We start from the raw sequence: 27,630 nt of genomic DNA, 5'->3' as shown, positions 1-27,630 counted from the left end.
ATCCCCCAAGTAATTACCAGTAATATGGCTATTTAACATAAAAATACAAGTAATTATTGCCTTTTCTTACAAAACCTATTTCCAAAACTTGCAGACAAGTTTTTGTTTTCTAGAATAGAAGCAATCCAGTTCTGTCAGCTCAGCTACCGCGATGAATAGTAACCCAATGGTAAGGTTCATTAGCATATTTTTGTTGAACTAAATTAATACATAAAGGCCTCTGTCCTGCAAACTCTTATGCCTGTGAGTAACTTGTACATGTGAGTAAATCCATGGAGTTCAGTGAGACTACTCACGTACTTACAATATCAGGGCCATAGTTAGTAGCCAATTTTAAAATCTCTGTTTCAGAAACTCAGTATTTTCAACCTCAAAATTAAAAGGGCATAATGAACTTGAAGTCTAATCAACTTAATGAGTAAACAATAGAATCAGACACTACACATCTCCCACAGTCCCTCTGCTGGTTTTTGTGGATACGTTCATATCTTCCTGCTTTTGTTTTTTTAAGGTGGTTGTTTTCTCCCTTGCTGTCTTTCACACATAAACAATAGGCAAAAACCATCTAAGGGCCATATTTAAGAAGTATTTAGGTGCCTAAAGATGTAGATAGGTGCCTAGTCCCTTTTCAAAATACCATTAGGTATCTTTCTAAGTCTTTAGGCACTAAATACTTAAAAAAAATCTGGCCCATTCCTGCCAACACATATCTTACATGAGTAATTGCTCTGGTCCTACTGAAGTCAATGGGACTACTCCCCTGACTAGTTAGTCATGTGGATATGTCTTTTCAGGATCAGGTCCTTACCTGCCAAAACACAGGAAGGAATGAAAGTAACAACACGAAGTTCTGTAAACTGCACAAAATTTTCTTCTCTAATCTCTTTCAGTTATAGCAGCAGTTCCCAACCAGGGGTCTGAGGTCCGAGCAGGTTTCAGGGGGTCCGCCAAGAAGGGCCAACATTAGACTCACTGGGGCCCAGGGCAGAAAGCCAAAGCCCCTGCCAACCAGGGCTGAAGCAGAAGCCTGAGCAGCTTAGCTTTGCGGGGCCTGCTGTGGCGTAGGTCTCCGGGCAATTGCTCTGCTTGCTACCCTAATGCTGGTCCTGCCTTTTATATGCAGAAAAAACAGCTGTTATGGCACAGGTGGGCCGTGGAGTTTTTACAGCATGTTGAGTGAGCCTCAGAAAGAAAAAGGTTGAGAAAGCCTGAGTTATAGTAACCTTAGCTGATTCTTTAACCTACACTGGTAAAAAGTAAGTCACAGTAACGTGATCATAAAAAAAAAATCCCTTTAGCCTATTTCTCCAACATATGAGAAACAATTAAACTTGTCAAAATTCAGTTTTTTAAATCAGGTATTTTAAGATATGCAATCAAGAGTTTTTGACATTCAAACATTTTAAAATATGCTAACGAATAGCCAATTAGAAGGCTTTTCAACTAGAAGTACAGGTCACTAAAAAAAAAGCAAATTTTATAATAGAATTACTAACTCAACTGTAACATCATTGTCAGAAATAATACAAATTAGTACAAATTTGTAAAGATGCTCAGAGAAGTAATGTTTTTATTTCCACGTTGCATTATTACTAGTGATGACAATTTAAAAAGGGAAAATATTATTCCCTAGGGAGTTTTCAATCTAGGTTAGCAACAAGACACAAGAGTTGGATGAAAAACAGATGGGGAGACGGGGAGAGAAATGGAGGTCAAGGTAACAATAACATACATATGTTTTCATATAGACTAGCCATATGACATTTACACAGTGGGGTGATCCTACACCTGTGGCAAAACACCCAGTGATTTACATGGGAACAGGATTAGGATCAGTATGTTATGTCTGTACCTGCCTCTGTGCACTTTTTTTTTTTTTAAAGGAAAAACAATATTCACCATCTGTTTCAGTAAGAACTGAATGTGACTTAATCATTAAGCAGAGTGTTTACACAGGACTGTGGTTGCTTATGGTATATTAGACATACAAAAGGAACAAAAGCATACAATTAGGCTTGGAAGGTTCAGATTTTTATGGGTAAATGTTGGTAAACACCAATTTCACTGCACAAACACAGACAAAAAATATTTCCATTGATGACAACTGAAATTTCCAAATAGGCAAAGTAAAAACCAATACTGTTTGAGAACTTAAGAGTTAAAATCCAGTGATTTTGTTTTTTGAATTAGGCTTATTACAAATGGACAAGTAAATGAATAGTAAAAACACGTATAATTTGTTAATTTAATTATAGGATATTTACTTCATATATTTTGACATGTGATATTGACCATGTGTCTTCATTAACTTTTTGAATCTCAGGGTCTGTTATTAAATAATTTTCTGATTTCCTCCTTATAGTTTTCCACAACTGTGAAAATGTAAATCAATAAAATATATAAAAATGCTTAAAAATAAATATCAATAATATCCAACAAAATTATATAAAATAAAAATCAAATCCTGTCAAGCCTACATATAATTCAGCAGAACACTGTGTAGGTGTCGCAGCCCTGGGTATTAATTGAAGGTGGGCATAAATTAAAAAGCAAGAAATTTTGTGCTAAACTGATGGACAGGTCTAACAATTGATTTAATTAGTATTCTTTAATTCACTATCAGAGTTATTCAGTAAATGCTAGCACGATAGTTTACAGACCTTATTTTAATCTATCTTGAACAGGCTGGCAGCCAATAATTACTATTGGGAATTATAAAGGAACAGGGTAAAAGTGAATACATTAACTGTTCTACAAACAAAATTGGTGACTCAGATATTATTAATCTTGTATCTCATGTTTAGTAAGACTCTCTTTTTCCGATTTGCATGGTGAACTACATACAGAAGAGTGACCTGGATTGTCATTATAGTTTAGAATGCTATACACAATTGAATTTTAATATAACTATGCTCACAAGTGCACATGCTTTAAAATAGGACTTTAGCAATGTCAAATTAATATAAATATCTGTTGTTTGCAAATTTCAAACACTCAGAACTGGAGAGACTTAGCGTCTCATTTTAAATTAGTTTTAACAGGCAATTTCAGTAGTTTCAGTTTACCTCCTTACCTGTTACCCAGAAAAAAGATTGGGTGACTGCTGATCCCTTCATTGCTGCAGATTTGACCAAGCACAAGTCGCGTGTTGTATGAAAATACCAGTTTATAGAAATGAATCCTAAATGTTGTTGCAGTTTTTACTATGGTTAATTGGATTTGTAAGGATAATCTGGGAGGAGCCAATAACAATCAATTTTTTTTCCCTAAGACTACATGTGCAATCCCTAAGGGACTATACAGATAATCATCCCATAAACTGCATTCTGTGTCTGGTTTAGATTTTAAAGGGATTGAGGCAAAAAGGCTACGTTAAACCTGATATTTTAACAACAGAATCCTTTCCCTCTTCCTTCACTCCCATTACTGTCCAGCAAAACCTGTTTGTCATTTCTGGTAGGTATTTATAAGATGTGCTTCTTAACCATTGAAGCAATGGCAATGTAGAGATAATTTCGGATGAAGTTACATTAAACAAGGACTCACTAATAAATCAATTTTGAAACAATGAAACACAATGAATAATGTCATACTCAAATCTCTGGTATCTCATCTGTTCTTTTAATATTTTCTTTCTTATTTTAACATAGAAGCCTAGCATATAACTAATGTAGTTATAGGTAGTGTAAGTTAACAGGATCAAATATTATATGTCTACAACAACATGAAAAAACAAGTGCTTCTGAAGACAGCATACCTAATCAAAGAAGGAAGAGCCTAACTATATGGATTTTCTTTGGGTGAGTGAATCAGCAAACAACTAGCGAACATACAGTATGGGAAATATTTTGCTCTATTTTACAAAGTTCATTTCAACCACTGAACATTAGTTGACAATACAAAAAGGTTTTCACTGATTCTTGCAGCACTTATTAAAAAGCTGGCAATGTAAGTAACAGTTATTGAAAGTTCACCATAACATGACACCCCTTTCTACCCCCCCTTCCCTTTATTTAAAAACACAGTAGCCTATATTCACACAAGCTTCTTGGAGATAGGGAGATCTGCTTTATTTACGCAAGCAAATTGATCTGGATACAACTGTTCTAAGGGTTAAGCCCAATTAAGCTTGGAAAATATTGTCAGCCAAGGACCTATCTTAATTTGGCCACAGAAGACATTGAATTGGTAACTGAGCTTAATTGTTATGTCTGTTTTTAGAAACATTCTTCTGATCAGATTTAACTGTTTATGATGGCTAAAATCCGTGGAATTAGTAAAATTCAGAGATGAAAAAATTCAGCTGCTCCAATATGCAAAGAAGTGTGATAGGGCCAAACTTTAAAAACTTCCATTTAAAATTGCAGATGGTATGGACAATATTTTTGCAAACACAAAAACTGATGTGTACACAAACTGAATTTGCAATCAAGTTGTGTTTTTTCATGGCTAATTACAATATCCAGTTTGTACAAATCCAAGCACAATTGTGCAAAAAGTCCAGCCATGGAAATAAAAATTTGGTCATGAAAAGTTGCATCCACAATTTAGAAGCCCTACTGAGGTCCCTTAAAAAATATGGCCCATTGTTATTCTCAAGTTTGCTTTTTCTTCTTTAGATTTTCCAGTGAAATATTATTTTCTTAGAAAATGGCATGGTAAAAATATTATTTTTACAAAAATTATGATTGGTTTGATAGTATAGTCCTTGGAGAAAGTGAAGTAAGGGAAAGGTTACATGACCATTAAAACCACCCTCTGTGAAAAATAAGTTTGGTGCACTCCATTATGTTATTTGACCAAACAACTTTGACTCACAAATGTTTCATTTGTTAATTACAAAGGGAGAAAAGAAATCAATTAAATCTACTGTTTCCACCCCTCAGGGATTTTGTGTCTCGTGAAGAAAGTACAGTATAAGCTTGTATGTCCAGTCAATTTTTTTATTTTAGAAATATCAATGGCAAATATTCACTATCCAAGTAAGCAACAGATATTTACCAGGGTGGGAAAAAGTTATTTTAATTGTATTTTTTAAACTTCTTTGCTATGTCATTGCAGTACCTTTCCCTTTTGTAGCTGAAAAATATTAAATGAAATGATCCATAACTCAAAAATAAATAGGCATGCATCCGATGAAGTGAGCTGTAGCTCACGAAAGCTTATGCTCAAATAAACGTGTTAGTCTCTAAGGTGCCACAAATACTCCTTTTCTTTTTGCGGATACAGACTAACAAGGCTGCTATTCTGAAACCTGTCAAAAATAAATGTAAATGTTTTTAACCGTATGGCAAATTGTTGCACTTCGGATATTATACCTAAAATTTCTGCAGACAAAAGAAGACTGAAGTATATTAATAGACTATGAGGGATGCCCTAATCATACTTGTAATTTATTTATAACAGGTAGATTCTGGAGGACATATAATTTCATTCTGTTCCATGTAATTAACATGCATATTAAAATACATTTTAGGACTGAAGGTGCTATATACAGTAGTGACAAATCAGATAGCAGAATAAATTGCTGAGAGGCAAAATCATAAGGCCTTTAACTAAGGAAGGTACTGGTACTCATTTTCATGTTTTCTACATTCTATAACACAGTTACAGAGTAAACCCTAATTCCATTAAAAAAACTATTTGAAGAGGCTCATTATTTCGAACTTTAAGGTAAGAAACTTGGTAAATTAACTGAGATACCATATATATAAATAATAAAAATAGTATTAAGTATTTGAGTTGCAAAATTGTGTTTGTGGCTCTTTCAGATGTGTGCTTAATTTTAGCTACTAAACAGTTTAATTTCTAAAAATTAAAAGTTGTAGATAGTTAATATATAAGAACCAAATTCTTTTGTTGTTTAGAAACCTGACCAAATCAGATATTCACACTTCAAAAATAATCGCTTAAGAAAGTATTAATAACATGTCCCCTTGCTTTTTTAGTATGTCACTTTAGGAATCATTTTCTAGAAATACTGAGCACCTTCAGTTTCCATTGACTTCAGGTGGAACTGTGGGAGCTCAGCACATCTCTATAGGTCCTATCCTGCAAACACTTAACCATGTAAGAAACTTCATTTACTTGAGCGATCCCTTTGAAGTCAGTGAATCTATTTAGGTAAGTAAAATTATTCATGTACTTAAGTGTTTGCAAGACAGGGCCCCTAGCTGTGACTAACAAGACTGTCACTACTTTACGGATCCAGATTTGCCAGGTGCTGAGCACCCTCAGTCACCCCTTTGACTTCACGGGAATTGAAGGTGCTCGGCAGGATCAGGCTTGAAAACAGTAAAAATTGAAGACCCATTCACAAGTAAAATTTTCTAGAGTAACACTACCTATCATTTCTTATTTTAACTACATATGGTTCACCATTGTTATAGAAGTGGTTCCACACATCACCATTTGAGAACTGCTAGTATAGTAGGTATGTCACATACTTCAAATCTCAGCACCCAGAACTTTGATAAATAAATGATGTATCTTTATGGAGTGGTGGGATTTTTTGTTTTTGGGTTTTTTTGGGGGAGGCGGGGGGGGGAGAACTATGGAAGTTAAGCTGTTTTTTTTTTTAGTTGAATACAGACAAAACAATAAGTAGTCAGATTTTTTTTTTAAATTGAATTTAAGGCAAAGAAAGGTAATTTCTAAATATTTAGATGAGCTTCTTAGTGAGAACTGATGCATTTTGGAAACTTTGAAATTTTAATATTTGAATGACAGCTAGTGAGCACTTCAATAATTACTTTTCCTAATGATAACATAACTTAGTACTGGCTAACTGTTCATTTCCAGGTACAGTTCAAGACTTGGTGGTCTGGAGCCCAGTTGAGAGCTTGCCTTTTTGTTCTATCCACTTGCAGAAGTTATGACTTGCTGGATTGCTCTAGCACTTCCTAGATTTGTATTCTTCAGTACTAAAGGTAGCTCATTCTCAGTTGAAGAACTGAGTGCCCTAGTAACCTGCCAAAGTTTAGCTAGCTCCCTGGTTCAATGGCAGGCCTGTTTGTTCAAAACCATTATTAGTTCATTTCTATTTTCATTAGAGCTAGGAGGTTTTGAGCCAGCTGAGGAGTTATTTTTTGTTTTCAAAAAATTAAAGCATAGCCACAGGTGGGATATAAGGCAAATGAATTAATACTCTTGAAGCCTTTAGAACTCAGCAGTTACTATTTAAACAAAGCAAAACAAACAAAAAAAGAAATCCTCAGCGCTTTGGAAAATTCTACCAAACTATCCCAACCACACAGCCACATAAACAGGCTTTTTAGGTAAGTAGAACAAGTCCTGGTCACTCGATGTTTGGCAACTAGAACTGTCTATGCTGTCTTAGGGCTGCATTACAGAAGGCTTAACATTCACCTGTCCATGACCCCAGACAACTAATCTATCTGCTTAGACCAATGGAAAACTGCAAGTTTAAAAATTCTGACTACAGTTAACACCACAATTAACGCACTTCCATAATGCAGTTAAACAGGCAGAATCAAAGCTTCAAACTGCCCTGAAAATGAAAATATGTACTAAGGTAAGGAGAACTGAACAAATTTGAATGTCTGATGTATTTTTAAATGTCCTATTGTCTCCATTATATTTTCAGCATGTATAAGATATGTATCCCCACAGTTTTTAGGTGTCACTCCGATCTAATAATATAACTAATTGAAAATAAATCTATTTTTGGTGCCATACTGTGGTACTTATAGGATCTGCCAAGTTATCTTGTGTTAAAGCATAAAATATGACACACCGCACTGGAACTACACTACATTTAATATTATGTTCTCACATTGTACCTTTATTTAAGAATGTCAAAATGCTTTATAAGAGGGAGAAAGTCAAACAGAGAGGATAAAGGGACACTGGGAACTTAAAAATCATGCATTATAAACAAACACGTTATCTATTACTATCAACATTAAAGATCCAATCTACTTATCACTTTAGATTTGAGATTTTCAAAGCTGCTATTAATTTTAATGGGACTTGTGTGTCTAAATCTCCGAGTCAGCTTTTGAAATTTAATCCATGCTTTTCATTTATGTTTTGCTTCTCTCTGTTTGGACAATGAAAAGCAATGAAGCCAGCTTTGCTTTCAGGTTCCTAATGTTGAGATGTTTAGACTCAAGTACTACAGGGTGGTGTTTGTTTATAAACAAGTGTTTTTATTATAACTTCAAACATTGGGGAAACATTTTTATTTGTTTTAGGATTTATAAAAGCTTGTTTACAACTTTTAATTGTGGATGCAGTTTATGTTGGCACAGCAAGTTGGAGCAGAGTCAGGAAAGAGAACCCAGCTTGGACTCTCAGTCCTATACTCTAACACACACACACACACACAAATGCAGTTGTGAGCTAAAAACATGCTTTAGGTGCCTAGTGTGGCCCAAGACCAAAGGCCATGCCAACCACACCATCTGAAATGTATTATTCCACTCAGAAATTGCACGTATTCTTAGTGGTAAAAGAATAAATGTATAATCTAAAACAATCTAATATAAAACAAATACAGTTTCAAGTTTTCTATCAAGTGCAATCTTTTTTTAAAGTTTCTCCCTGTCCCTCTACAGACTGTCCTATCTTCCCATATTCCCTCCTCTAGGTTTCTCCTTTCCTTCACTATTAAAGTTGTCACCAAAGGGGAAGTTGTAAATATAATGGGATGGTGTAGCATAATAGCGAGAGGATTTAAATTCTAAAGATGGAGAGTTGTACTGAGTGACTACATAATGAGTATACAATGATTTTAAACGTGTGATTGGTAAGGCTGACTAAACTATGCTCTAAAAAATTTGTTAGTCTCTAAGGTGCCACAAGTACTCCTGTTGTTTTTGCGGATTCAGACTAACACGGCTGCTACTCTGAAACCTAAACTACTCTTGTAAGAGGAACACATTCTAGGAAATCTGTTCTTAGCTATGAGGACTGAACCACAAGGAAAGTCGCAACTAAAACCTCACCATTTAATCAAAAATTCAGTCTCTGGAATAACAGCTAGGTACTACGTCCTTGGGTGGGGATGAGAGGAAGAGATACCTCCCTCCTCCAGCTGCTCCCATGCAGTTCAATACTCTTCCCTCAACCCTGCACCACAGTCATCTTGCCCTAGAACTGAGTACAGTGCAAGATGACCCCCATTTTGGGTATGACTACCCTATGCTTTTTTCAGCAGAGTATAGTATACATATCTGAGTAGCCCCTCTAGCACAGGTATTAACAGCTGTGTTGAACTTGAAGCACAGCTTAGGCGAGTAAAGACACTCCTAAAGGGTGTGGGTCTATACACGAGCATATGCCCTACACGCCTCTTTACTCTCCCAAACTGTGCCTCCCCATCTATACTGCTGTTTTATCACTGAAGTGTCCCACTGCTGGAGCCTTTCCCCACTGGACCAAAAGACTCCAGCAGCAGGGAAAGGGTGTGGCAGTCAGGAAGCAGACTCTGAAAGGCTCAGCCTTTCTCCACTGCATCCCCTCTGCCGGAGTCTTTCACATACATGTAGCTACACAATGCAATGTGGATGCAGCTTGCTTTTCACTGCAGCATGTAGCTACAAGTACACTACACACCGTTGCTAATGATGTGTAGTGTAGACATAGCCTTTGAAAGCCAGGAACTTCCACGTTCTAATTCTTGCCCTGACATTAACTGATGCCGTGGACCTGGACAAATCAGTTTACCTCTCTGCCTCAATTTCTCCCATCGATAAAAGGGGGTAATACCATTTAAGAATACTTTAAGATTAATTGCAGCACTGACTTCCTAGGTCTCTGTTTGGCAACTTGAAATTTCTAAAACATTTAGCATTTAACTGTCCCTCACTTAGATCACAATTCTGCCATCTGACACTTACATAATCAACTCAGAGAGCAAGTAGAAATTTGATTACAATAGCTACTGTCTTAGCAGCAGCCACAACAGACATTCATTGCGATAGTACAAATATTATAATCGTTCAAGTATTCTTGAAATAAAATTCAGAGATTTTTCCAATAAAAAGTTCCAAAATTTTCATTTGATGTTGTTTAGAAGAGATATGTTTTATATGTGGTTCAAGATATATTATGAAAAAATGGAAGAAATCAAACTCAATGAAAATGTCTCAACTGTGAAAAATGCATTGCTTTTATTCTATTTTCAATTATACTTATTTCAACACTATTATAAATGAGCTCTAATCTTCTATAACGATCCATAATCTTGTCCTGAATGTCACAATTCTCAGACTCATAGCAAGTTAACTTATTAGGCAGAAAAGCTGGTCAGCCTGCAAAAGCCTTTTATTTTTATTTTTCCAATGATAAGCCTGAGTTGTGTGTGCTGCCTCTCAGTATCTTTGTATCTGATTTATGTGAGGCTAATCCCTAGAATATACTTTCAGCCTGAGGTATCTCAACAGCATAATGGTGGATGAGGACTGTGACTAGGGACTCAAGTTAATATTAACAAATTATTATGAAATTAAGAATTCTCAAGTTTATGGATAGCCAAAAAAGGATTCATGATAGGCAAAAGATTAGGAAACCCTACACTACAGAGCTTCAGCTGGACAGAAAGTACCATCACAAAAACATGGGTCGGAGATTTGCTGATGAGTGATGTCTGGAAGGGGGTGGGACTCAAACATCTGTAAGTATTGGAGAACTGAAAGGGTTTCTTTTTTCTGGATCTAGAATTTTAGTTTTAAGATTGTATCTGCTAAACCATTTTGGATATATCCCTACAGACCTAAATTAAAGCTGTCTTACTGAGCTGCCCTATTAGCCAAAGCACTTTGTGCTGTGGGCTCTGACACACTGCTCTTGACTCCATCTCACCCTCATCCTGAGACTTGCAAGAGAAACCTCATAGGACAGCCTTACAGCTGTCTTCCACAATGCCCGCAACAAGGGAATCCTCCCCCCAGACACAAGGCTTTTAGGGCCCTGTTTTGCCACTCCGTCCTTTTGTACCTGGCCAGAAAGAGTTTAATGATCTGATCCTTTGTTTGAATGTATGAGAATGATACTTGCAAGGTATTAAGAGGACGCACTGTGATTTGGTCTCTCTTCAAGACATACTTCACTAATGAAGCACAGGAGAAATATTAGGGGAATTTCTGTCTTTAAAGAGGGTGGTGGGGTTTTTTTCCTTAAGATTGAGTACTGGAAGAGATATAAAAAACAGGAAAGAAAATCCTCGTTCATTAGTATACTTAGAGATATTAAACAATTAAAAAGATACAAATGCAGTGCTGCTGATCTTCAACTTTTAATTGATGTGCTTCTTTCTTAGATCACGCATTATCTAATTTATTTTTTCTTAGTGAGTCACAATTCCTTGTGTAGGAGTTCCTATAGTCTGCAGTTTCACCTACTATGAAAGCAAACCTAAACATAATACATAAATAAATAAATATACACACACTTTACATTGTACAAGTGCAAGGACAGTCTTCCTCTGTTTGGAAAGTGACTAGTACATGGTGGGCGTATGGCCTCACAGACTTATATACATTTATGAAATAGGGGACAATCCTTTTCTGTGATACACATTGCATACCTCTATCTGTTCTTCTTCAGATCTCCTATATGGAATGAGGGCAGAATACACAATAGAGCTCTACAATTTGGCTCCACAATCAGGATTTTTGTCGACGACAAAGTAATTGATCTCAAACACAGAGTGGTGGTTGGCCATACTTCTAGAAGCAAGGGACGTGAAATCACTAAATTTTTGGTAAAGTAAGAGATAAACAGCTTGGTATTTTGTAATTCTGTGGCCACTCTAAACAAGAAACATCATCATTACTTTTACTGAATGGAGAACCCATATATTATGCTATAAATCAAGAAAGCTCCAGAGTGTATGTTTCGGGTTACATTCTGAAATTCTCATTCAGTTTACAAGAGCACTTCAGTTTTATGACCTAGTTATGGCATGAGATGTTTTAAGGTACATCTCTGGAGTCCTGCCCAACAAAGTTAATTTGCACAGGGTTTTGTTGCCCAATTAACTTTCTGTTGACTTTATATGTTAATTGTCTAGTAGAATTCCCTTCCTTCCATTTTTAAAAAATATATAAATGTGTATCATATGTTGCCTCCCATGTATACTTGGTCTCGATCCAGCTTGAGAAGTGACATCCTGGGAATACAATTTATTTTACGAGTTTAACTCTCATGAGTTTACAAATCTCAATTTTATTAGCAAATCTATTCTGCAATTGCATGAATTTTAATATTCTGATTTATAAAGTACCATAAACGTCACAATTTTTTCCAATGTTATGTGGATGGCTTAAAGTGTGATTACAGTCCTATGCAGTTAAATCAACTGAGCACTCCGCACTTCTCATCCCACTTTCTGGACCTACTTACTGATGTCTATCACCAACTGAGTCATCACTCTCTTAGTTAGCAGTTCAGCTTACTATATATAGCTTAGAGGACAAACAAGCTTGTGAACCGATAAACTTGATGGATTAGCATCCAGTTTTTAGCTGGACGTCAAAGTAAACAAGTTCAACTACATTTTCTTGCCTCACAGTATTACTATAGTTTAAAATGTATTATACAGAAATATTTTTAGATCTGTGAAGAATCAAACTGCTGATTTTAAAATTTTGTGCCAATATTCAAAACTTGAAAATTTAGTCACTATTAAAAAATGTTAAACAGTTTCATGGAATTACACATGCCCTAAATTCCCCCTGCCAATTTTTGTGTTTTTACAATTACAGTTTCCAATCTTTACAGTATTTCTCACTTCTTTTTCTGTAGGAAAAAATGCAGAAAATTGACTAGAAGCATAATTGTGCAGTTGAATGCACACACTTGAAAAAAATCTCTCATCTTTTAGTTGCAATAGCATGAGGTGTTACTTGTATCAATTGTCGGTAAAACATTTTCAGACAGGAGTGACATTTGAATTGAAAGCATTTTTTTAAAAGAAAATCATTTTGCTTTTTCCACTGTTCATGGAATTACACTAATCTTCAGCAACTTTTCCCATCTGAAAAATGATCCTGCACACTATTCACATCATGCAAAAGTCTTTAATTTCTACATATCATCCCACTAGACTCCACCTTCCCAACACCCAAAGAATGTATTCTACTGTCAAACTTTACAGCTTCCCATCATGATCAATCCTTCATTATTTGTAGCCTTCACCATATTTTGCTATTATATAAAGTCACCAATACAGTATAATAAACGAGTTTCACAATTGTTAGACATTGCACTAAAACAGATGGAAGAAATATTGGAATATGGAATATGGAAGAAATCCAAGTGGTGTTATGCTGCCAACCAAGAAATCCAATTATAGGAAAGGACCAACTAGTTAATTACTGTATATCTTAAATTGACAATGCCTGACCCTGAAGTCTCAAGTACTCTCTCTCTCTCGTTTACTTTTCCTATGCTGTCTAACACATGGAGCCTCCATATATGTTTTACAGAAATTCTTGATGCAAAAACTAGATGGAGAAAATTACTTCAGAATAAAGAGCAACTGCAGACACTTGGCTTACTTCACACAAATTACTTTGGGATTAATTACTCCACAGACTTGATGCCCAATTTCACTGACTGAGGTGCAGGCCTCCTGAAAACAGATGGTTCCTTCTAAGAAATAAGACTCAAGGGAGCTGTTCAAAAGAAAAACAATTAACTCTACATCATAAACATGCAAGCTAATCACTCTGTTATTTATTTGTTCATCCAATAAACAAAGTGTTAAGATCAGCCTATTGGCAAAAACAGAAACAGAGTCTAACAATTAGGTATAAAAATTACTATTGGGACTGAGCTAAAATGAAAAGAAAAACATGTTGGCATATTCTTTGTCTCAAATTCAACTGAGGAAGGGACTAAAGGTTGTTTCTCTAAAAGAGCTGGGTAAAATAATTATTGGTTAACTCTAGGAACTAACTGCCAAGAGAAGGAATGAAAATGTTAGAGTATGAAGAGGATAGCCTGTTTCAATTTAACGTACAGATATAGACTAAAAAGTAATCATATAAAAGAGATGCCTTCTTATCCAAGGGATCTGCTCAGCGTGCGTCTAATTCACCACAGCATTGTGTGTGCTAACTTCAATGACAAACGTTTGTGTTCCTGTTTGTGTCCCCACAGAGCCAGCCAGTACCCTACAGAACTCGAGAGAATAAGCTAGATCCTACTACGACTCTTCCTTCATCAACAAAGTTGTCAGCCACCTTCAGAAAGTTCACCTGAAAAATGGTTATTCCTGGTAATGAGTTGCCAGCCACAAAGTACAGTTTGTTTTTAGATGCCCAGTTGGAATTAACAGTGCCAGAAGACAAGAATAGAAATTGAGTACATTTGCTCTTGATGTCACTGAGATAAGCATGGAGCTGCACACTGCCACATCTAACGTCACTTTCCTGGGCGTAACTGCCACTGTTTCCTCTAAGCTGTGCGAATACACACAGATCCTAAACCCTGCGCACACAGCGAAACACCGCATGCACAAAAATTTGTGCAGAAGTACAACAATTTGCACAGAAGACATTTTTTGCACACATGGCCTGTCAAAAATTAGAGGGAACATTGGTAACTGCTCTTTAATGCTTTTTGTTGGTGCTGAGTACCCTTCACCAACCAAAATGCTCTTGAACCCACCTCCTTACCTCAACTATGAAGAGCAAAGCCCAGCAGCTTCCCTAGGAAGTGGAATATCAAGCACATTCTTCTTGCTGATCTCTGCCTTCCTGGGCACAAAACAATAACAAAATGTCTAATTACACTAATACACCCACTGAACGCACACAGAAAAGGAGTACTTGTGGCACCTTAGAGACTAACACATTTATTAGAGCATAAGCTTTCGTGAGCTGCAGCTCACTTCATCGGATGCATCAGTGCTGTAGCTCACGAAAGCTCATGCTCAAACAAATTTGTTAGTCTCTAAGGTGCCACAAGTTCTCCTTTTCTTTTTGCGAATACAGACTAACACGGCTGCTACTCTGAAACCTGAACGCGCACAGGCACACATTTAGGATGTTTAAAACCAGACTGTTCAAAGCAGTCAGAGCTTAATTAGATAGGCCCTCACAGATCGTTTTCATCTGTCACTTCTGTGAATCCCTAAATCTAGAACTGGAAAAAAAAAAAATCTATTATATTGCCTTCTAATATCAGACTTTCCCCAGCTCCGCTCAGTAAAGCAACTGGTCCATGACTGGCTAACCGATGAGACTCAACCAGTGTGAGCGTGTGTGCATGAGTGTGCACACAAGTCCATGCGCTCATACACGGTGCCTAAGCAGGCAAGGAGGTATGTGCCTGCACCTGGGCGCTTGTTCGATTCCAGCCCCCCCCTCACGGCAGGCTGGGGGACCGAGTGAATCCTTCCCACTGCCTGTCTGAAGAGCGACACCCCCCCCCCCCAGGGAGGAGGACGTCCAGGGAATGATCTGACAAGTGACACGTCGGGCTTGGGGTAAGTACCCCGCCGGCCAGGCTGGGCTCCTAGCGCCAGGGGAAGGGAGCTGGCTTGGCCCTGGCTTTTTATCGCCAAACCCTTTGCATGCCCGTGCCCACCCACGGCCTCCCTGGGCCTAAGGACCCCCTGCCCCTGCGCAGCCTGGGGCCGGGGGGGCGGGGTGGCTCTGCCGGCTGAGCGCTGCCGGGGGGGGGAGGGGCGGGGAGCCGCCACAAGATGCTGCCCCCGGGACCAGGGGAGCTGGACCCACAGGCCGGGCGTGGGCGGGGCCAGGAGGCTCAGCTGGGGGAGGGGCTGGCGCTCGGCTTGGGATGAGGGGAGCCGCGGGGGGCGGGGTTAGAGAGGGGAGGGGCGGGTGCGGGGACGGCGGCCGGCGGGTGGGGGCGGCGAGGGCGACAGACCCACCTTCCTGCCGCTCCCGCTGCTCCGCTCCGAGGCGGGCCCGAGCCGCCCGGCTCTGGGCTGGGGAGCGGGCCCGGCCCGGCCCCGCCTTCGGGTCGTAGTGGGGGTGGGCCGCTAGCCGGCCGGAGGCGGGGAATGCGCATGCGCAGACCTGGGACGCCTGCGTATGGGGTTAGTGGGGTGCCGCAGGTGCGGGGGCTGGAAGGGGGGCAGGGCTCGGGGGAAGCGGGGGTGGATCATGGGGGGCAGGCGGGACTGGGGGGAAGCGGTGGTGGAGGATGGGGGGCAGGCGGGACTGGGGGGAAGCGGGGGTAGCACATGGGGGGCAGGCGGGACTGGGGTGAAGGGGGGAAGCGGTGGTGGAGGATGGGGGCAGGTGGGACTGGGGGGAAGCGGGGGTAGCACATGGGGGGCAGGCGGGACTGGGGTGAAGGGGGGAAGCGGTGGTGGAGGATGGGGGCAGGTGGGACTGGGGGGAAGCGGGGGTAGCACATGGGGGCAGGCGGGACTGGGGGGAAGGGGGGAAGCGGTGGTGGAGGATGGGGGCAGGTGGGACTGGGGGGAAGCGGGGGTAGCACATGGGGGGCAGGCGGGACTGGGGTGAAGGGGGGAAGCGGTGGTGGAGGACGGGGGCAGGTGGGACTGGGGTGAAGTGGGGAAGGGGTGGGTAGCACATGGGGGGCAGGCGGACTGGGGTGAAGGGGGAAGCCGTGGTGGAGGATGGGGGCAGACGGGACTGGGGTGAAGGAGGGAAGTGGTGGTGGAGCATGGGGGGGCGGACAGGACTGGGGTGAAGGGCGGAAGTGATGGTGGAGGATGGGGCAGGACGTGGGGGAAATAGTGATGGGAAGTGAGTGGGACCTGGCAGTGGAGGTGGCTGGATGGCACCATGGGTTTTTCTACATCCAGAGCCAAGAGAACTAGAGTTTTCCCTGCCACACTGGATCACTCGCTCTTCTGAACTTCCCATTTAATCGAAAAGGAACATTATTAACATAAAGGTTATTCCTAAATCCTGCACTTTACTGCTGAGGCCAGTTTGCACAAGATTTATGTTTGCAGTCCACTCACTTTTTCCCACACTGTCTATAACAAAAGAATATGTGGTAGCCAGAATTTTCTGATGTATTCACATACCGTCGACAAACATACCATCTTTGCATAAAACATTGCCCCAAAGACAGGTAATTCTAATAATTACTCTGAAAATGCATTGACTTACCTAACAGTTTCTGTTTCTTTTGCTTTAACTAATTTTTGCCCTTCAGCCTTTATACTTTCAATCACAATTATTTTGAGAGTGGTTATAATCATACCTTGCTCTCATGGAGTACTTTTTATGAGTAGATCTCAAAAGTGTTTCATAATCTTTAATAGATTTATCCTTACAACACCCCTGTGAGGTAGGGAAGTAATATTGTCCCCATTTTAACAGATGGACAACTGGGGTACAGAGAGGCTAAGTGACTTGCTCAAGGTCATACAGGAAGTCTGTGGTGAAGTAGGGAATTGAACTTGGCTAGTGCCTTAACCATAGACAATCTTTCTTCTCTTATACATGTTATGTGTCACAGCATGAAGAATCTCAATTAACTGTAGAGATAAAAATACAATCAAATGAATAACTTCATCTCTATGGAGCTATTTCAGTCTGTAGCATCTTGAGCCAGTAGCCAGTCCCATTTGAGTCTTGCAGTCATTTATTTCATGAGAATTTTCTGATTGGCTCCAGTAAGGGCAGGATAAGGATCTGAGGGCCTCAGGTGCATTATTAAATATTCACAAGCAAGCACAACTTGATGGCTGAACCATACAGACTGAGAAAGTCCCTGTGAGTTTTTCTCAATTGACTAATATGATTAATGCAGGTTTTCAAGTTGGACACCAGTGGGAGGGTGTGTTTTTTAATGGCGGCCCTTGAGGCTTTTGCACAAGAGAGTTATGGTAGCTGTGGAAGAAAGCAAAGGGTGTTCTTCTCAGTCAAGCTGTTCCCTGACCCTTACCTTGCCTACCATCTTGTGTTCATTGGACTATTGGTTTGAGGATTTATTCAGATGTGGGAGCTTTCTGGGAGTTCTTGCGGTGCAGAAGAGGGCAGTGTAGGAACATACCCATTGGGGATGAAGGGGTGATTCCAGGTACGTATAGGTCAACACTGGCTAGTGCAGTGGTGGGCAACCTGCGGCCCATCAGGGTAAGCTGATTGCAGTCTGTGAGACATTTTGTGGACGCTGTCCATTCCACGGGCACAATGCCCTGCAGCCCCCTATGGCCACAGTTCATTGTTCCTGGCCACAAAATGTCTCGCAGCCTTCAATCAGCTTACCCTGATGGGCCGCAGGTTGTCCACCATTGGGCTAGTGGCTGCTTCAGGTGAGCAGATTGCAGGGTTACAAAAATTGTGACAAAACTTTGTGACACCAGGGCAAGGCCTGAAAACAGGGACACTTTAGATTTATTTCCAGGGATGCATGGTTACCCTATTAATGCCTGCTGTGAACCAGGAGAAACGTATAAGGGAAAACAAAGAGCCTCATGAATTTTGTTGCCTCTTACAATCATATCAATATAGATTTTTTCTACATTAATTTATCTCCCATCTGGAGAGGACTTATCTAGTATCCAAACTACAACTAATACTCCTGGGTGAATTCTATGCTACTGCGTGTGTGCAAAATTAATGAGCTGTGCATATTTTTAATTTTGTGGGCAGAAAAAAAGCTTGTTGAAATGTTGCTGCAATTCTCCTTTTGCCCACCAGAGGGCGCTGTGGTGCAAAAGCAGCAGCAGCTCCCAGCAGAAAATAGCTTTGCCGTTCTGCCTTTTGCCCAGCAGAGGACGCTGTGATGATAGCACACAACAGCTCCCAGCCAGCTAGGGAGGAGAGAGGACCTGCAGAGGGGCTCATAAGGGCTAATGGGGGAAGAACAGACGGGTCAGGGGCTGAATGGGAGTGGAGGCACAGGGCTCGGGGGGAAGGAGGTGCAGGGCCAAATAGTGATGGAGGAGGGGGTGCACAGCTGCATAGGGACTGGAGTAGCTGGGTGGGGGCACAGAGACACATGGGGAGGAGTACAGGGCCATATGGGGGGTGTCTGAGTAGGGGTGGAGGGACACATGGACGGGGTGCGAGGAGTAGATGTGCTTGACAATGGGAGAGGTCGGGCGTCAGAAAACAAACATTTTCTAGCGGCTTTCTCTGATTCAGAAAGTGTTTTGTAATAGGATATTGTCACAGGATCACATCTCACGTTCTGAAAATAAACATCCGGATTTTGCCTTTCAGGCAAGAGATCATTATTCTATGCCAATCTTCTAGTCAACTGATAGTATCTCTTAGTCATAAAATGGGCAAGCTAGAAAGAGAAATCTGCATGGCTGACATAGACAGTCAGAACTGCTCCCAGGCCTCCCTCAGCTTTACATGTTCATGAAGCTAAAGTAACAGGAAAGAATCTCTAGGATTTCCTGCCTTCTTCTCATCCTCAGCCTGCTATTTAAATTAGTGTAATTTATTTTTTAAATCACTACTATCCTTGGAATCTTGAAACATCTAGTATCTGCTTGAACTGCCTCCTCTTAGCTTTCCATTGAGCTCTTGCATCTACTCTCTGATGACTTGCAAATTGGTGTGGACTGCCCCGAAGGTGCACTTGGCTTAAACATCGGTATTTAAAACAGAGGACAGCAAAAATATTCTCTATATTGTATTCACAAGTGATCTTAAATCAAAGTCCCCTGATAAATGAAATTGCAGTGGGTTTCAGATCCTTATTGGGAGGGGCAGTTTTGACTTGTTTATGGAGCAACAGATGGGATGTTGAGAACATAAGGTTCTTTCTTTTATGATAGTTGGAAATGACGTATCATGAGTAGGGCTGTTGATTAATAGCAGTTAACTCACACAATTAACTCAAAAATTCATTGCGATTAAAAAATTCATTGTGATTCATTGCAATTTTAATCGTGCTGTTAAACAATAGAATACCAATTTAAACTTATTAAATATTTTGGATTATTTTCTACATTTTCATATATATTGTATTCTGTGTTGTAATTTAAATCAGTGTATATTATTTTTATTACAAATATTTGGACTGTAAAAATGATAAACAAAAGAAATAGTATTTTTCAATTCACCTCATACAAGCATTATAGTGTAATCTCTTTATCGTGAAAGTGCAATTTACAAATGTAGAAATTTTTTTGTTACATAACTGCACTCAAACACAAAACATTGTAAAACTTCAGAGCCTATAAGTCCACTCAGTCCTACTTCTTGTTCAACCAATTGCTAAGACAAACAAGTGTGTTTACATTTACAGGAAACAATTTCTCCCTCTTCTTATTTACGTCACCAGAAAGTGAGAACAGGCATTTGCATGGTACTTTTGTAGCTGGCAGTGCAAGGTATTTACGTGCCAGATATGCTAAACATTCGTATGTCTCTTCATGCTTCGGTCACCATTCCAGAGGCCATGCTTCCATGCTGATGAAGCTCATTAAAAAAATGAGTTAATAAAATTTGTGAAAGAACTTCTTGGGGGAGAATTGTATGTCTCCTGCTCTGTGGTTTTACCGGCACTCTGCCATAGATATTTAATTTTATAGCAGTCTTGGATGATGACCCAGCACATGTTGTTCATTTTAAGAATACTTTCACTGCAGATTTCACAAAACGCAAAGAAGATACTAATGTGAGATTTCTAAAGATAGCTACAGCACTCAACGCAAAGGTTTAAGGATCTGAAGTGTCTTCCAAAATCTGACAGGAACGAGGTGTGGAGCATGCTTTCAGAAGTCTTAAAAGAGCAACACTCCAATGCGGAAACTACAGAATCCAAACCACCAAAAAATAAAATCAACCTTCTGCTGGTGGCATCTTACTCAGATCATGAAAATGAACATGCATCAGTCCGCACTGCTTTGGATTGTTATACAACATAACCTGTCATCAGCATGTACGCATGTCCCCTGGAATGGGGATTGAAGCATGAAGGGACATAGAAATCTTTAGCACATCTGGCACATAAATATCTTGTGACGTCGGCTGCAAGAGTCCCATGTGAATGCCTGTTCTCACTTTCAGGTACATAAACAAGAAGTGGACAGCATTATCTCCTGCAAATGTAAACAAATTTGTTTGTCTGAGCAATTGTCTGAACAAGAAGTAGGACTGAGTGGACTTGCAGGCTCTAAACTTTTACATTGCATTCAAAAATAAAACAGTTTTTGTACATAATTCTATATTTGTAAGTTCAAATTTCATGATAAAGAGATTGAGCTAAAGTACTTGTATTCGGTGAATTGAAAAATACAATTTCTTTTGTTTTTTTACAGTGCAAATACTTGTAATCAAAAATATAAAGTGATCACTGTATACGTTGTATTCTGTGTTGTAATTGAAATTAATGTATTTGAAAATGTAGAAAATGTCAAAAAATATTTAAATAAATGGTATTCTATTTTTTTAACAGTGCAATTAATCGCGATTAATTTTTTTAATCGCTTGACAGCCCTACATGAGGTAGGTTTAACCCTGCTAACCTCAAGATCTATCTAGGATTGAAATGAGTTTATGTTCTCTGTTCAGTTCCCAGGGTACATATGCAAAAATAATGAAAAGCACCATTGCAGTTCGCACTAATTGACCTTAAAGAGGCCAAGGACTACATGGGAGATGATGCTCGCATTCCAGAAGAGAGCCTTCCAAATCAGGACTTCCCCTTTGGCAGAGACAAGTGAAGTTGTTTGGCAAATGGGGTGAAGAGCTGTTCTACATAGAATGAGAGGAGAAAGTATTTGTGGAGATGCCTCTGAGTAGAGCTGAGAACAGAATCCTGAGGGACTGTAACAGAAGGAGGAATGGCACAGAAGAAGAGCCACCAGAAGAAATGCTGACAGAATCTTAGAAATGTAAGAGGAGAACAGGAGAAAGCGGGGTCACAGAAGGCAAGGGAAGACAGGATATCAAGGAGAAGAGAATCATCCATAATATCGAAGTCAGAAAAAACTCAAGGAGGATGAGACTGGAGTGTTGGCCTTGAAATATAGGCAGGAAGAAGTCATCTGATATTTTGGTGAGAGCAGTTTCATTGGAATATAGAGGGTAGAAGCAGAAGGGATTCAGGAGTGAGTTTGAGTTCAGAATAGGTGAGGTTCTGAGAGATAGAATAACAGATTCTTTAATATCGTGGGGCCAAACTCAAACCTGATATTGGTGGATGCAACTCCATTGAAATTGCACCAGCTTACATCAAGTCTGAATTTGGCCCTTAGTGATTTAGATTTTGACATATACTTGATTGGAAATAGTCTTAGATCAACATATGCCATCTTGTGGTAAATGAATATGATGCACATTTTCTTTCAAATATATTTTTAAAACACTGTTATTCTAGATGATGTAAATTGTATTCCGGGTCTTGCTGGGGAATGCAGAATGGGCACATGGGTCCCTTCTATAGTTCCTGCATCATTTGGAGCCCCAACTGTTCAAATTCCTCAGTGAGCTCTGGCACCTCGATCACACATTCTTGTAATACCCAGTGCATTGCCCTGCAAACCTCCATCACTTACACAAGGGTTGCATTTGGTCCAAAGTGCCTTGTGTAGGACATTCTGGAAGCCAAACATTTCTGCAGAACAGATTTTTTGTTTTGAGATTTGGGTGCACTAGCAATTTAATAAAGTGTTCTGTTGCGGTTTTAACAAAGAACAGCACAATGTTCATCGGAGAATGGCTCCGACATTTTGACAAGATTTTTTTTTAAATGTTGGGGACATTTTGGAATATGACTCTGATTCCACTCTCAGATCTGCAGTTGGCATCAGAGAGTGGCTAAAACTACATTTTAAAAAAAATCTGCTTCTAAGGATATCAGTGTGGGTTTTTTGATACACAGCAATGCATGTTGCTGATGTTAGATTGCAATCTATTTATAAATTATTTATAATTGCGGTGTAGTGGTTAGGGCACCATGCTGGGCCTTGAGATTTCGGTTTCAGTCCTGGCCCTCTGGCACACACTTGCTGTGTGACCTCAGGCAAGTCACTTACATTCTCTGTGCCTAATTCTTATTTACACCTAGGCTCCTTAACACCACTCTGGCATGTAATGGGGCCTTAAATTAAAATAAGATCCTCTGCCACAGTTTCCCCATTTACAAAGTAATACCTATCTCTCTTTGTAAGCATCTTTGAGATCTTCAGAAGAAAGGCACTATAGACGTGCAAAGTAAGAAATTGACTCACTGAACCATATGGATTTATGAATTTTTGATTTACCTTTTTCAGATTGAAGAGAATGGAAGTTTTTGACAATCTAAAATATTTAGAAAATGGTGAAACATGATACAACTGATGTAATACATGATTGAAAACCCTGCATATCACTTCCATGACATTGCCTATAACTAAACACTACAGTAGAAAGCATGAAGGATTGTTCAGTCACCAAATGTTTCCCACTGCTCCCCACCCCAAGCACTGGGTTTGTAGTTCTTTATTCTATGCTCTTTTTCTTAAATTCTGTTTCTCACTGGGCATAGTTGTATCTGTGTTCTTTCCCTGAGTGAATACAATCCTTGCAGAGATGTTCTTGCTTCTCATTAGAGGTCTTTCATTTACACTGTTTACCCAGACCCATCACACATTCTACAATATGTGTCCTGTTTGTAACAAACCTCATCATTACAGGAAGGGAATAAAAGGAGGAGGATAGTGGGCAGATGTAGGAAAACTGTGCCAACAGCAAGGCAAAAATAACTGGGAGAGGCTGCTATTAAGATGATAAATATATTCAATAGAATGCTCTATGGCAATTATTAGAGTCTAGAGACCAGATCCTAAGCTGATTTTGTTTGCATTTAGATCAATTCAGTCAATGGTGTTACTGTTTATACAAGCTGAGTTTCTAGCCCTAGAACACTTTCCTCAATCCAGGTTCCCATCTCACCTTTTATCTCCCTCCAAAGGAGACAAATGGCACCTACTGTATGCTATTAAATGACTTAGCATGATAAGAGAGAAGGTTATCATGCTTTCTCTCCTATTGACTTTTTTCAGCCAAACTTACTGCTTTAAGATATTGATTGATTTGATTTATTTTCATTTCTGTGTATTGAATTTTCCTCCTACACACATTTTATGTTGCATATTGTAGAGTTATCAGCCACTTTTCATTTCAGGACCCTCAAAACAGTGATTTGGCCTTTACAATCAAACAATAATAAGCATGACACAATGTTTGCTCCTGATCAGGTGAAGAATTGTTCAAAACAAGATGGTCATCACAGAAATATGGATGTTCCTTGTGCTCTAACTTAAAGAAAAACACTTCTAGGAGCATCTTTCATGAAAGGACCAAAAGCACTTTTAAAACTTGAATTATGTCTCAACCCATCAGATAGGTAGGTATGTAGGTAGGTATCATCCCTGTTTTACAGATGGAGAAATGAAAGGGCAGAGGCCCAGATTTTCAAAAGCAATTTGAAAAAAAGAGATTTGAGGTGCCTTTGTTTTTTGAGTGTCTGCATCTTAAAGGGGCCCGATTTTCAGAAAGCCCAGAGCATCAAAATCACCTTTGAAAATCATGGCCAGAGAATTCAAGTGTCATGCTTAATGTCATACAGCAAGTCAACGGAAGAACAGAGAATTGAACACATTGATCTTGAGAACTTGGCTCAGAGCCTCACTGGCACTTAGGGACCTGACTTCCATTGATTTCAATGGAAGTCAGGAGCCTAAATACCTCTGAGGATCTGGACCCTTGTCTGCTGCTTTTCCACAATACACATTCTTCATTTGGAAACACGTTACTCTAAAGTGATACTACCCAACTTTGTACACCCTAAATGTGATCTACTACGTTGTTTCAAATATGTTTGAAAAGCCCACACTGTATGTAAATGGGTTTAACTCTTTAAAACAAATGCTTCAGTGCTTTTTTTTTTGAAAGAAAGAAAGAAAGAAAGAAAGAAAGAAAGAAAGAAAGAAAGAAAGAAAGAAAGAAAGAAAGAAAGAAAGAAAGAAAGAAAAGCCTGCAGCACAAGTGCTTGAGAACAGCCCTACAGTAGCAAACCAGTGTGAATCATAATGGAGGAAAACAAATCTTCACGATATTTCAGTTTTAAGCTTCCAATGAGTAATCTAAAACCACAGCCTCTAGCCATTTTACCCTAACCCCTGGCCAGAAAGAGAAATATATCCCAATGTGAGAAAATATTGTAGTTCATTCCCCTTCCCATGTAAGCCTTAGCCTTCCTTGAGATTGTTAATAAGAATGTAATGAGTGCCAATTCCCAGGGTGATTTTTGTGATGTGCAAATTCGTTCACAGAGAACTGGATTGACACCAACAACTCAATTCACAAAGACATGCCTTCAGATGGTGAGGATTTTCAATCACTACAGACCTATACTGGATTTATATCTCTGGCCTAGAGGTACAAGGGACTATATCCCCATGACAGTTTGGGAAATTTCTCTGTGTGAAACTTATGAATTCTGGTTGACGTTATGAAATTGCTGTTTCATTGAATGTCTCAGCCATTTGCTATTGGGGCTGATGTCACCTCCCAGACTAGGAGCAATGGAGAGTCAGTCACCTAATTGGGAGCACTTTAGAACAATGCTGCAGCCTAGGGGAAAATCAGTTCTATTTGGCTGTCTGCAGGAAGAGGGGTTGGAGCAGTAGAAAAATCCACAGTAGAAAAGGAGGATTGAGAAAAAAAAAAAAACCAAGGCGTTGGAACTGGCTTTTAAAAAACTCCACAGACTCTGGGTGGTTCAGCGAATTCAAAGGGACATGCTCTCTGAACAAGGGGAACCTTTTGGCTGTCAGACCTGAACAAGCTAGAGGGAGCTTGCTGCAGGAATCAGAAGCGCCACCATGACCAGGAAGACAAGATTGAGTTGGGAGAAGGGACCTGGAACTCCTGAAGGTACAAACCAAAACCCAAAGGAGGCTCCAGAGGGTGAGGTCTCTAGGGAAGGTAAGTGTGTTTTCTATTTTGCCTAGATCTAGCTCCTGTGCTTTGTCTGAGAGTAAGGACTGATTGGTTTAGAAATTCCTCTGCAAAGTTGGTGTCTTTTGTGCTTCAACTGTCACATGTGTCTCGTTAGTTAAATTATAAAACAGTGTACCCAGGAGGTGGTGCTCTGGGGAGGCTGTACTCGAGTAACTGGAGTGTCTTGGGGTTGGAGGGGTAGGGGGGGAAAAGGATCAGCAGTACTGGTCCTGGGGCTCAGGGGAGCTGGACCACTGAGTCCTTAGAAGTAATACTACAGTTTACACTCAGGAAATATGCATGAAAGACTATGACTGTTGCCTGCCCACATGCAGCATTGCTTAGAAGCACACAAATTAAGTGCTTGGGTCCAAACACAGCTACCTGGTGAGCATCCATAAGCGGGAGCTCAGCCAGGACTAGGTCAATCCCATTACAAGCCCTTTGGCTCAACCTGTCTCACTAGAAGAGAGCTAAAGTGTTTCTTGAAGAAGGCAGTGGGGCATGTTCTCCATCCCTCCTGAGCTATGTTCAGTGCAGGAACAGGGGAAGGGTCAAAGGTAGCATTAAGCCACCTTTGTGCCTGCAGTATTCTTAGCCCTGCCCAGGGCCTACTGATACCCAATGTATGTTAGTGAGTCTCCAAATTTGCTCTAAGCCCTGGTCTACACTACAGGGTTAGATCGAATTTAGCTGCATTAGGTCGATTTAAAAATGACTGCGTCTACACAACCAACCCCGTTCCGTCAACCTAAAGGGCTCTTAAAATCAACTTCTGTACTCCTCCCCGACGAGGGGAATAGCACTAAAGTCAACCTTGCTGGGTTGAATTTGGGCTAGTGTGGATGCAAATAGACGGTATTGGCCTCTGGGAGCTATCCCAGAGTGCTCCATTATGACCACTCTGGACAGCTCTTTGAACTCTGATGCACTAGCCAGGTACACAGGAAAAGCCACGGGAACTTTTGAATTTCAAGTCCTGTTTGGTCAGTGTGGCAAACTCAGCAACACTCAGCAGCATAGGTGACCATGCAGTCCCCCCAGAATCATAGAACGTTTCTACGCTCCCTCTATCATCTCTGTCCCTGAGGTTATCGCAGATTAGAAGGCAAAAAAAAGCCACACTTTCAATGACATGCTTTCCAAGCTCATGCAGTCCTCCTGCACTGATGGGCACATCTTAATGCATGGAGGCATTCAGTGACAGAGGCCAGGAAAGAATTGAGTGAGCATGAAGAGTGGAGGCAGGATGCTGAGGCTAATGGGGGATGCAAACGGACATGATGAAGCATCTGCTGGAGGTGCAGGAAAGCCAACAAGAGCACAGACCCCCGCTGCATCCACTGTATAACCGCCTACCCTCCTCCCCATGTTCCATAGCCACCCAAGAATGTGGGGGTGGGGGGTGGGGAGGCTCTGGGCACCCAGCCACTCCAGAGGATGGCCCAAGCAACAGTTTGATTTTTAGTGTGGCTACAACAAGCAATGTGGCCTTGTCCTTCCCCACCCCACCGGGGCTACCTTGTCTGTTATCTTTTTTTAATTAAGAAAGAATGCATGGTTTCAAAACAATAATTACTTTATTTCAAAGGGGGGAGGGTTTACAGGGAATTAAAAGGGAATTAAAATCAACAAAGGGGGCAGGTTTGCATCAAGGAGAAACACACACACACGTCACACCATAGCCTGACCAGTCATGAAACTGGTTTTCAAAGCCTCTCTGATACACAGCATGCTTTGCTGTGCTCTTCTAATC

The 27,630-nt window shown here is 40.2% G+C and overlaps 1 protein-coding gene and 1 long non-coding RNA gene across 2 annotated transcripts in view; one reads left to right on the top strand and one right to left on the bottom strand.

The window, feature by feature from the left end:
• The window catches only part of PTPDC1 (protein tyrosine phosphatase domain containing 1), a 47,638-nt gene extending 31,634 nt beyond the window's left edge, over window positions 1-16,004 (bottom strand). Inside the window, exons 1-2 of the mRNA XM_038410967.2 lie at window positions 15,869-16,004; window positions 14,649-14,729 (exon numbers count right to left, since the gene is read on the bottom strand). The gene's annotated coding sequence lies outside the window, so the exon portion shown is untranslated. The remainder of the gene's footprint in view (window positions 1-14,648; window positions 14,730-15,868) is intronic.
• A 1,712-nt stretch (window positions 16,005-17,716) lies between these two features.
• Window positions 17,717-25,893, top strand: LOC119859180. The gene is made up of 3 exons (XR_006282721.1): window positions 17,717-18,003; window positions 21,459-21,945; window positions 25,205-25,893. It is a non-coding gene; the product is annotated as an uncharacterized LOC119859180 (long non-coding RNA).
• The last annotated feature ends 1,737 nt before the right edge of the window (window positions 25,894-27,630 follow it).

Source organism: Dermochelys coriacea, chromosome 7 (assembly GCF_009764565.3).
Source record: "Dermochelys coriacea isolate rDerCor1 chromosome 7, rDerCor1.pri.v4, whole genome shotgun sequence".
Taxonomy (NCBI): Eukaryota; Metazoa; Chordata; order Testudines; family Dermochelyidae; genus Dermochelys; species Dermochelys coriacea.
Note: the sequence above shows the minus strand (reverse complement) of the source record. Positions and strands in the feature narration are given on the sequence as shown.